The 12758-nt window shown below is 42.4% G+C and overlaps 1 pseudogene; it reads left to right on the forward strand.

Annotated features, from left to right (window-relative positions):
* Positions 1 to 7628: 7628 nt before the first annotated feature.
* Positions 7629 to 7726, forward strand: LOC133243629 (U2 spliceosomal RNA; annotated as a pseudogene).
* Positions 7727 to 12758: the final 5032 nt, after the last annotated feature.

Below are 12758 nucleotides of genomic sequence, written 5' to 3' on the forward strand. Positions count from 1 at the left end.
GTGCTAATTGGCATTGTACACACCTCCCATGGAGGGATATAGCACATTATAATTTCCCAAACATTCTTGTCAGTGAATGTTGTTCACAAATGCCTATTAATATCTCATTGATCTAGCATTCCCTTGAGGAAGTTTGGAAACTATGGCTTAATCATCTAAGGTGCTTCCTCAGGTAACTACGGAGAAGGCAATGGCACCCCACTCCAGTACTCTTGCCTGGAAAAATCCCATGGACAGAGGAGCCTGGTGGGCTACAGTCCATGGGGTCGCTAGGAGCCAGACACGACTGAGCGACTTCGCTTTCACTTTTCACTTTCCTGCATTGGAGAAGGAAATGGCAACCCACTCCAGTGTTCTTGCCAGGAGAATCCCAGGGACGGAGGAGCCTGGTGGGCTGCTGTCTATGGGGTCGCACAGAGTTGGACACGACTGAAGTGACTTAGCAGCAGCAGCAGCAGGTAACTAGGCCTAGGATACAGAAAAGATGGGAGTCCCTAAAGGATGGCAAAGGAATACCAAACACAGACTTGCCTTTCTTAAGTTTGTCCTGGACTGGTCATGGTAGGAACCTACTTCTTAATTTCTCTGAAGGTGGTGGACCAACCTCTGGCTGCACATAAATAAAATCTCCTTAGCCTGTCTAGCTATAAACACAGATTATGTTGGCTGTAATCCAATACTTCTAGAATGAATTCAGAGGGCTAACATCTGGGTCCTCCAAACTACCAGGAGACCCCAGCCTGATGGCTGAAGACTGAAGCCTGAGTTTGTCATAGCTTCGAGGCATTTCACCAATAATTGATGATTGGTGGGACTGGGGGAAAGGGTAAAATCAGAGCCAGTGAAAACACTAGAAAGGATTCATCAGTTCTGCAGTAAAGGGACATGGTTGTTGGTATATTTTATTTTTACCATAAGAATGATGGCCAGGTTCAAGAATTTCAAGAGTTCTAGGTGTTCACTGAGAGATCAAAAGAAGAGTCTTGCCATTTTACACTTCCATGACCTTAAATCACGCACATATTATTTGGAAACTGACATTTACTCCAAAGCCCTTTGATTGTGCCTTTCCGTGAATGTAGAATGTCATGCTTTCCTGGAGCAACTAAGTTTCTGCCAAAATGCCAAAAGGTGGGAAGTTTGGTAATGGGAGTGTTAGGTTAGTGAAATGTAATCTTTCTGTCTTACTTCTGAAGCTCTCTGATGGTTCCCATGTAATTGTCTTTGACATTTAATTGAAAGCACCATGTTTTTTTATTACTAAGCAACCCATTTGAGCCCTTGATGGTCACTTAAGACCTACTTCACTGCCATCTGGCACTCTTCCAAAGCCAAGATTATGTAGTAAATGCAAGATTCAGCTCCGTCTGCTTCACTCGTGTATTGATCTTGTGGTTCTTGAGGGAAATGGTATCTTATTCAGATCTTCAAGTTCTATCTTATAATGAAGGTCCTTTGGCTTCCCATGGTTTCGTAGCTGTGAAATCAATTATGAGTTCAGTAGCACTGACAATGTACTATATTCGTGAAAAGAAAATTGAAAAATTATTACCTGATGGATGAGAAATGGTTTTGACATTTACAAACAGAAAATGCTTCTCCATATCTCTTCTAAATGATGTCTGATGTTGACATTAGCATTTATGTAATTCATCCAGTTGTAGAAACCATTGTGTGCTAATTCTTAATAGCAATAAAACCTATTATAATGGGGAATAATAGTCCTTCAAAAGGCTTCGTTCCAGCCTCCTTCTTCTAGGCCTATCATATCAACTCCATAATAATTAATTTATTTTGCTGTAATTCTGATTGAGCCAAGGCATAATGCTGTGGAGGAAGACATAATGAGGTACCTCAAATAAAGGCTGAAGTGGATGGGGCAACAAACAGGTCTTAGTCGAAAGGTTTGTATTCACTCAGGAAGGGTTTCATGAGCAAAATTTGAGATAGAAAGGCATAAGCTTTTAAAAAGATTTTTGTAATGAGGGCCAACTTTTCTCTTAATTATCCAAAGGCAATTTTGATAAAGAGGTCAACAAAGTGTAGGGCTTAGATTTGGGGTAATCTTAACAGAAAATTCTAATCTGCCTACCTGTGATGAGACCAGAGGAAAATTTCATCATACCTCAGTACTCCGTTTCCCCACAGTGGTTGGCGGTGGAAGGCTGAAAACAAAAGGGTTCAACATTTCTATAGGTGGAAGTGAGTGGATATGTAAGTTACCGACCAGGGTTCTTGGACTCCTTAATCAATAGAAATTGACTAGAGGCCAGACAAATTCAGGCAAGGTTTTATCGATGCCCCTACTGCAATAGGAGGGAGCGAGAACAGGTTCCCTTGCTTCCTCACTCGCCAAGGTGGGGCAACCTTGTTCTCACCTTGTTCCCATTATATGGGGTGAGGGTAGGGGTGTGCCTAGGGATCAGGTCAGAGGGGTGGCTTAGGTGGTTTGCCCACCTCTTTGGTGGTATTGAGTGCAGGGGGCATGTGGTGTCCTGTTTTTTATCCCAGCTCTTGAAAAGTGAAAATTAAGCTTCTTGGTCTCTATGTATCTTTTTGTCCAGAATTTGCCCCAGCTGCACAGGCACATAGTTATTTTTAGCCCCATATAGTTTCTTTGTATTTTGTTGCTTGAGGAGAGGTTTGTCCAAGTGCAAGCATTGCAGCACTGCAGCAAAGGTCCCAGGTCCCAGCCTGTCTGACTTAGGAGCCATCTGTCCATGGAAGAGACCTGGGCAGCAGGATTATACCCACGAGGTCAATCAGAAGAGAGGGGTGGTCCCTGCCTGCCGAGCTTGCCAGAACATGTCCCCACCAGGAAAAGGCAGCAGCAGCTGGAGAGAGAGAGAAAGCCTTGGGGTTGTTGCCAAGGTGCCATCTTTTGCTCTGGGTACTAGATTGACAAGGGTCACCTTGCCAAGCTGAGCATTTAGGTGACAGGAGTAGTACATGCAAAGGAAAGGAACTGTGAAAAAGCATGTTGTGGAAGTACTAAAAGAAGTTCAGGGAGGCAAAGCATATGGACCAAATAGGTCCCATCAGCAGCCTGGGACCATATTTTAAAGAGCTTCCTATGCACTGGTCATAGCAAACAACCTCTTCCAACAACACAAGAGAAGACTCTACATGTGGACATCACCAGATGGTCAACACTGATATCAGATTGATTACATTCTTTGCAGCCAAAGATGGAGAACCTCTATACAGTCAGCAAAAACAAGACCGGGAGCTGACTGTGGCTCAAATCATGAACTCCTTATTGCCAAATTCAGACTTAAATTGAAGAAAGTAGGGAAAACCACTAGACCATTCAGGTATGACCTAAATCAAATCCCTTATGATTATACAGTGGAAGTGAGAAATAGATTTAAGGGCCTAGATCTGATAGATACAGTGCCTGATGAACTATAGAATGAGGTTCATGACATTGTACAGGAGACAGGGATCAAGACCATCCCCATGGAAAAGAAATGCAAAAAAGCAAAATGGCTGTCTGGGGAGGCCTTACAAATAGCTGTGAAAAGAAGAGAAGCAAAAAGCAAAGGAGAAAAGGAAAGATATAGGCATCTGAATGCAGAGTTCCAAAGAATAGCAAGAAGAGATAAGAAAGCCTTCCTCAGTGATCAATGCAAAGAAATAGAGGAAACCAAAAGAATGGGCAAGACTAGAGATCTCTTCAAGAAAATTAGAGATACCAAGGGAACATTTCATGCAAAGATGAGCTTGATAAAGGACACAAATGGTATGGACCTAACAGAAGCAGATATGGACCTAACAGAAGATATTAAGAAGAGGTAGCAAGAATCCACAGAAGAACTGTACAAAAAAGATCTTCACGACCCAGATAATCACGATGGTGTAATCACTCATCTAGAGCCAGACATCCTGGAATGTGAAGTCAAGTGGGCCTTAGAAAGCATCACTACGAACAAAGCTAGTGGAGTGATGGAATTCCAGTTCAGCTATTTCAAATCCTGAAAGATGATGCTGTGAAAGTGCTGCACTCAATATGCCAGCACATTTGGAAAACTCAGCAGTGGCCACAGGACTGGAAAAGGTCAGTTTTCATTCCAATCCCAAAGAAAGGCAATGCCAAAGAATGCTCAAACTACTGCACAATTGCACTCATCTCACATGCTAGTAAAGTAATGCTCAAAATTCTCTAAGCCAGGCTTCAGCCATACGTGAACTGCGAACTTCCTGATGCTCAAGCTGGTTTTAGAAAAGGCAGAGGAACCAGATATCAAATTGCCAACATCCGCTGGATCATAGAAAAAGCAAGAGAGTTCCAGAAAAACATCTATTTCTGCTTTATTGACCATGCCAAAGCCTTTGACTGTGTGGATCATAATAAACTGTGGAAAATTCTGAAAGAAATGAGAATACCAGACCACCTGACTTGCCTCTTGAGAAATCTGTATGCAGGTCAGGAAGCAACAGTTAGAACTGGACATGGAACAACAGTCTGGTTCCAAATAGGAAAAGGAATACATCAAGGCTGTATATTGTCACCCTGCTTATTTAACTTATACGCAGAGTACATCATGAGAAACGCTGGACTGGAAGAAGCACAAGCTGGAATCAAGATTTCCGGGAGAAATATCAAGAACCTCAGATATGCAGATGACACCACGCTTATGGCAGAAAGTGAAGAGGAACTAAAAAGCCTCTTGATGAGAGTGAAAGTGGAGAGTGAAAAAGTTGGCTCAACATTCAGAAAACGAAGATCATAGCATCTGGTCCCATCACGTCATGGGAAATAGATGGGGAAACAGTGGAAACAGTGGCAGACTTTATTTTTGGGGGCTCCAAAATCACTGCAGATGGTGACTGCAGCCATGAAATTAAAAGACGCTTACTCTTTGGAAGGAAAGTTATGACCAACCTAGATAGCATATTCAAAAGCAGAGACATTACTTTGCCAACAAAGGTCCATCTAGTCAAGGCTATGGTTTTTCCTGTGGTCATGTATGGATGTGAGAGTTGGGCTGTGAAGAAGGCTGAGTGCCGAAGAACTGATGCTTTTGAACTGTGGTGTTGGAGAAGACTCTTGAGTGTCCCATGGACTGCAAGGAGATCCAACCAGTCCATTCTGAAGGAGATCAGCCCTGGGATTTCTTTGGAAGGACTGATGTTAAAGCTGAAACTCCAATACATTGGCCACCTCATGCCAAGAGTTGACTCATTGGAAAATACTCTGATGCTGCCAGGGATTGAGGGCAAGAGGAGAAGGGGACGACAGAGGATGAGATGGCTAGATGGCATCACTGACTCGATGGATGTGAGTCTGAGTGAACTCCGGGAGTTGGTGATGGACAGGGAGGCCTGGCGTGCTGCGATTCATAGGGTCGCAAAGAGTCGGACACGACTGAGCGACTGAACTGAACTGAGCTGATGCCATACAGAGTTTGCACATGATTTTGGAGAAAGATACCGCTAGGGCAGAGGACAGTGTATTCATGGGGAAAGGTTGCCAGGATGTCCTTCTTCCTCTTCTCTCCCCACAATCCCAATTCATCAATACGGATTAGCTCAAACACCAGCACTGCACAATGTGTCTGAGACTCTCTGACCAATCGCACCACTACACACAAACACACACACATCTAAGCACATGGCACAGAAAATACTTCCTCCTCAATGCTCCCATTTCACCTCTTAATTGCTTTCATCCTGGCACCTAGCAGGATTTAGTGAGTGAACTTATATATTATGTCTTCTTCTTCAACTAGAACATGCCATCTGATCAAGAGCAGAAAATGCGGGGTGTTTTTTTTTTTTTTTTTTTGGTTGGTTGGTTTAAGCACCATCATTCCAGAGACTGGATGCACCCACTTCTCTTTGAATGTGGTTTCCTCAGGTTGATTTATTTTTTTAAAATTAATTTATTTATTTTAATTGGAGGCTAATTACTTTACAATATTGTGGTGGTTTTTGCCATACATTGACATGAATCAGCCATAGGTACTAGAACCCTGTCCCGAACCCCTCTCCCACCTCCCTCCCCATCTCATCCCTCTGGGTTGTCCCAGTGCACTGGCTTTGAGTGCCCTGTTTCATGCATCAAACTTGGACTGTGCATTGAACTTGGACTGTGAAATGCATCTATTTCACATATGGTAATATATATGTTTCAATGCTATTCTCTCAAATCATCCCACCCTCACCTTCTCCCGCAGAGTCCAAAAGTCTATTCTTTACATCTGTGCCTCTTCTGCTGTCTCGCATATAGGGTCAATCGTTACCATCTTTCTAAATTCCATATATATGTGTTAGTATACTATATTGGTGTTTTTCTTTCTGACTTCATTCTGTATAATAGGCTCCAGTTTCATCCACCTCATTAGAACTGACTCAAATGCATTCTTTTTTATATCTGAGTAATATTCCATTGTGTATATGTACCACAGCTTTCTTATCCATTCATCTGCCGATGGACATCTAAGTTGCTTCCATGTCCTGGTTATTGTAAACAGTGCTGCGATGAACATTGGGGTACATGTGTCTCTTTCAATTCTGGTTTCCTCAATGTGTATGCCCAGCAGTGGGACTGCTGGGTCATATGACAGTTCTGTTTCCAGTTTTTTAAGGAATCTCCACACTGTTCTCCATAATGGTTTTACTAGTTTTCATTCCCACCAACAGTGTAAGAGGGTTCCCTTTTCACCACACCCTCTGTAGAATTTATTATTTGTAGACTTTTTGATAGCAGCCATTCTGAACAGTGGAGATGGTACCTCATTCTGGTTTTGATTTGCATTTCTCTGATAAGGAGTGATGTTGAGCATCTTTTCATGTGTTTGTTAGCCATCTGTATGTCTTCTTTGGAGAAATGTCTGTTTAGTTCTTTGGCCCATTTTTTGATTGAGTCGTTTATTTTTCTGGTATTGAGCTGCATGAGATGCTTATTTAGTTTGGAGATTAATTCTTTGCCAGTTGTTTTGTTTGCTGTTATTTTCTCCCATTCTGAAGGCTGCCTTTTCATGTTGCTTATAGTTTCCTTCATTGTGCAAAAGCTTTTAAGTTTAATTAGGTCCCACTTGTTTATTTTTGCTGTTATTTCCATTACTCTGGGAGGTGGGTAATAGAGGATCTTGCTATGATTTATGTCGGAGAGTGTTCTGCCTGTGTCTTCCTCTAGGAGCTTTATAGTTTTTGGTCTTACATTTAGATCTTTAATCAATTTTGAGTTTGTTTTTGTGTATGGTGTTAGAAAGTGTTCTAGTTTCATTCTTCTACAGGTGGTTGACCAGTTTTCCCAGCACCACTTGTTAAAGAGATTGTCTTTTCTCCATTGTACATTTTTGCCTCCTTTGTCAAAGATAAGGCATCCATAGGTGCATGGATTCATCTCTGGGCTTTCTGCTTTGTTCCATTGATCTATATTTCTGCCAGTACCATACTGTCTTGATGACTGTAGCTTTGTAGTATAGTCTTAAGTCAGACAGGTTGATTTCTCCAGTTCCATTCTTCTTTCTCAAGATTGCTTTGGCTGTTCGAGGTTTTTTGTGTTTCCATACAAATTGTGAAATTATTTGTTCTAGTTCTGTAAAAAATACCATTGGTAGCTTGAACGGGATTGCATTAAATCTATAGATTGCTTTAGGTAGTATACTCATTTTCACTATATTGCTTCTTGGCCTTTTGGCTAAGATCAAGTGTAGTATCTGTCTTCAGGCTGACTTCTGTTTGATCCAGCAGGAAAAAACTTCTCCTCTGAGCCCCTGTCTCTGGCAGGAATCCTCTGAAGGATAGCCTGAGGCAAGGATCTGGTGTCTCCTGATGGACTGGTAAGGTATGGGAGGGAAGGCAGGAAGTCACAGGGTTGGGATCTCAGGGCAGGTCCACCAAGGAAGGTGGCTCAATTACCTCCCATGAGGCACTTCTGAGAGCTGGCCTTTCCCTGGCAGAGAGGTGGGCAGGGGGTGGTGAGGGACATAAAATCCATGCATTTTTGGATCTCTGGGTGCGCATTCACAGAGATGGATGGAAGGGGAACATAAAATGGGTAGGACAAGGCTACTGTATGCTGAAGCTCTCTCTGCAGGTTCCACAGAAAATGTTTTATCCATCTCTGTACCTGGTGTGGTGCATAGTAGGAATTCAATATACATTTGTTGGATGGAAGAAATTGCTATTCTATTTTCCACAGACAACACAGCAAGCTGAGTCTGATTCTGCTCCTGTAAAGGGGTGGTGTTAAGATTTTCCTCCTTACCACTTTTGGAGACTATCAGACACACTGCTTCCCACCATTGATTTCTATTCAGCTGAGATTTGTGCAAAGCCAATGAAGGAGGAGCTACGTTTATTATTTGTTTGCAACACATTCCAATGAATGCTTTGGTATTCAAAATCCACTGTACTTTTGCCTCATTTATTTCTAAGAGAGAAGTCAGGAGATATTCTTTGCCCTTTAAGTAATGGACATGGGAAGTCAACAAAAATACATTTAAAAACACATGCATTCACTTTTCATTTGTCCGAGTTCAAAATTAGATGTTTCTCCTCCATTATCTCATAAAAGCGTGTGATTTATGAAAGAAACTGAAGTGAGTGTCATTAAAACTGATTACCCTAAGTGAATAGTGATGTATTTGTGGGTATGCAATGTGATTATGATGTTAGTGAGAGTAATCTAATGATCAGAGGGATAATGTGATTTTGTGGTGTTGATAAAAGACTAAAAACAGAAGCCCTTGGTGAAATCGCACCTCTGATCTGAAACAAGCCCCAAATGATGACGAAAAGGACATTTGTTTTGACACCACTCATGGACCTAGTGCCCAGGAAGACAGTGCCCTCAGACTGCCCCAGGTGCTGAGAGTCCAGTCTCCTGCAGATCTTGGAAACTGGGAGAGAGAAGGGAGCACACAGCAGGAAGGGGAAAGAATTTTCTCTGAGAGGGGCCTTCTCCACAGATGCTCCCAGTCCCACCAGGAGTCACCACCTGCTCCTTCTTTGCTGCCTGGTGCCCTCCTTCCCTCTGCAACCCCTTTGGTCTGGGTCTTGCCGCATCAGTGGTCCTCCTCCTCCTGCTTGTGCATCATCACTTTCTCACTCAGCCGTGGATCCTCCACCTCTCAGCATTTCTCAGCTTTGAAAATGACACCGTCCATCCTCCCTCCTTACATCCCCCACCGAATGAGTAGGACATGCACCCTGACCTTATTCCCTCTCCTGCCTTGCTGCCCCCTGCCTCCTAACTCCTCTGAATATGGATCTCATCCTCCTATTGTACTGGCCTGAACTGATATGACGCAAATTATTAAATGCAACTGCTTCTTGTTTCTCCATCATATCTAAGCTCTCAGAGCATTTGATGACTTCTTGAAATTCTCTCTGCATATGCATCCCCACTATTTCCCTCTCCTGGCCTCTGCTTACTCTCTAACAACCCCCTTCTCCACCTCCTGCTGCCTACGTGTGGGCCGATTGAAGACTTTGGCCTCACCATTCCTCTTGTCTCCCTTAGAGATGCCTTTTTTTTTTCTCCCACGACTTAGATGACCACCGCTCTGCAGCTGCCTCTGAAATCTAGGACTCCAACCAATCACGTTGCTCCTGGCATCCATTCCCATCAGCACACAGATATAATTCCCTCTTTGCTCTTTTCCCTCTGCCTCTGTGGCATGGTTCACTGCAGTGCTAAGCATTTTTCCATGACATCCAAAGTGAGAAGAGCCAGATAAAACCAGGCTCAATATTTAGCTCTGCCACACACTTCCTGTCTGACCTGGACAAGTTTCCTATACAGTCTGAACTCCCATTTACAGAACCAAAAATAATAACTCATTGTTGCCTTGCATGGTTGTTGTGAAAATTAAAAGCATTGATGATCATCACCTGGCCCATAATAATTATTTCTTATGTTTTAGCTGTTATTATTAATGTACCCAGTGAATGTTTTATTCCCTGGCTTTATTCCCTGGTGGCTCAGTGTTAAAGAAACCACCTGCCAATGCAGGGGACGCAGGTTTGACCCCTAGGTCAAGAACGTTCCCTGGAGGAGGAAATGGCAACCCACTCCAGTATTCTTGCCTGGAGAATCCCATGGACAGAGGAGCCTGGTGGGCTACAGTCCATGGGGTCACAAAGAGTTGGACATGACTGAGCAACTAATCAACAACAATAACAACAAAATGTTTATTTAATGATGGGGATGCTTCAGGTACTGTTGCAGGAAGGTGAGATGGGACAGGAAGTTTGAAGACTTTTCACATCCTACAATATCAAGCACAGACACCTCCTCCATAGGGACCAATGCAGCACAATGAAGATGACCAACCTTCATAAAATATTACTTTTTTTAATGTTTGTTACTACAGAAAGCATCCAGTTTAATCCCATTACTGTATATAAACTACTGTATACAAACCCCATTTTGAGGTTATTCCAGTTTTTGTTTACTTAAATAGAAAACAATTACCTCAGTGAAAACTGCACAGACAGAATGTGCTCTTAGGGAAGGAAATCATTATTTGATTCTCCTGAAATTAAAGCACATTCTACTCCCCAACTCAGCCAGGTTACCTTCTAGGAGATAACAGGCTTTTTCTCTTAAGTAACTTTCTCATACAAATCAAGCAGTCAGCTTCCACCAGTGGGAGAGGGAATCAGTACTCTGATTGGCAGTTTGTCTTTGCTTCATTGACTGCTCTGGTTTGTTGTTACCTAAGCTCATTTTTTAAACAAATCTTTTCTTTTGTGATAGTTTTATATTTACAGAGAAGTTGCAGAGTTCCTGTACACCCATCATCCAGTTCTGCCTAATGTTAGCATCTTACATAACAATGGTACATTTGTCAAAGCTAAGAAATTAATGTTGATAATACAATATTTTAAAGTTTAAAAATAAAATAAAATTAAAATTAAAATAAAAAAATAATACAATATTTTAAAGTTTAAAAATAAAATAAAATTAAAATTAAAAAAAAGAAAAAGAAATTAATGTTGATAAATTAGTATTCATTAAACTACAGACTTTATTCGGATCTCCTTAGTTTTTCCACAAGTGTCTCTTTTTTATTCTAGGATCCAATTCAGGATACCATATTGCATTCAGTCACTATGTCATTTTAATACATATTCCATTGATATTGCATAAAGTCAGATAATTACTCTCAAAAGGTTCTGTGCCCTAGAACAGTATAAAAAACCTGGGAGAGTCAATGTAGGGTGGAGAAAACTGATGAAAATGGAATTTAGGCCCATCATCCAAATAAGCAAAATTAGTTGGAAAAAAATTTTCTCAGATAGTGCCAAAGTGAAAGGTTAAACGTTTGGTTTCTTCCTTCTCCTCCCAGCCCAGAACTTTCTCTAGTTTTGCCTCCCCTGGGAGGTTGAGCTCTGGTTGCGTTGCAGGAAGGAAGCCAATTCTGACTCCATGTTGGAACTGTTTCTTTGATTTGCTTTTCATTGCTTTTGTTATTATAATCATACAGAATGGTTTGCCTTAGGGAATCATGCCCCTCGGCCTGACTGGTAAACTAAAGTTCCTTTGTTCAGAACCCCACCCACCTGTGGATGGCAGGAAGGAAGAAATTAACACATCCTCTGCCTGAGGCTTGCCATTCTAGGAGATATTTGCAAGATTAATAGCCCTTTTTCTTTGCTTCCTCACCTCCCCCATCTTTGATCTATACAAGAACCTGGCATCCAGACCCCAATAAGATGGTTATTTTGAGGCGCTAGCCCGCCATCTTCTCAGTCTCCTGGCTCCCCAGTTAAAGTCTTTTCCTTGTCTCAACATCTTGTCTCTCAGATTCATTGGTCTATAGTGTGGCGAGCAGAGCGAGCTTGGACTTGGTAACAGTTGCACCTCCACGTTTCAGTTTTGACTTAAGCAGTTACCTGATTCACCTTCAAATTGGGAGAAACAAAGAGTCGTGTTCATCTTTTCTGGAAATTCAGCTGTGTGACCTTGAGCAAGTCCATTTAGCCTTTCTTGGCCTCAGTCTCCCAGCTGCACAAGCTGAGGTTTGTCAGTGGTTGACGAGGGCTGGTCTGTGGATCTGTCATATCAGAATCAGCTGGAAAGTTTGTTGCAGTGCTGATTTGCAGATCCTGCCCAACTTATGAATATCTGGGCAGTTGGACCTGAGGCTCTCTATTTTCACACACACACACACACACACACACATACAGTTACCATGGGTGATGTGGGTACACAGCAGACTCTGGGGCGCATGGGGTTAAACAAACTGCATGCTTGCATGGGTTTGTTAGGTAGTTAGAGCAGGAAAAGGAGTCCAAAATGGTGGTGGCTAAAAGACAAAGAAAGGGAAAAGCCTGCGAAAATGGAATAAAAGAAAATCCATGGACTGGAGTGAGAATTTCAGGTAAAACAAACACGCCCCCTTCTTGGCCAGCCCGATTTGCATAAGGCAGGCTCAAGTAAGGGAGGAGACAAATATATAAGAAGAGGAAGCCAAGACAGATTGAGGCCTCTCCTTTGGGGTCTGCCCACCCTCATGCCTCAAGGGTCTACTATCCTTTGCTTGCCAAATAAAACTGAGCTGTAACAGAGCTGTAACATTGGTCAGCCATTTCAAATCTTTCCTGTCTCAAGACAGAACTGAGGAAATTACACACTCCCCTGACATATCTGGTGCCATGACTCGGATTTAACCTGGCTGAAACAACCTCAGCTCAGCCCCAGCAAGGCGGAAACCAAGCACAGCAGAAGCCCAACTTGGCGAAAGCTCATGCGGTGGAAGCTGAACACAAAGGAAATCCAGTGCAGTGGAAATGACAAG

This window comes from Bos javanicus, chromosome X, assembly GCF_032452875.1.
Source record: "Bos javanicus breed banteng chromosome X, ARS-OSU_banteng_1.0, whole genome shotgun sequence".
In the NCBI taxonomy this organism is placed as follows: domain Eukaryota; kingdom Metazoa; phylum Chordata; class Mammalia; order Artiodactyla; family Bovidae; genus Bos; species Bos javanicus.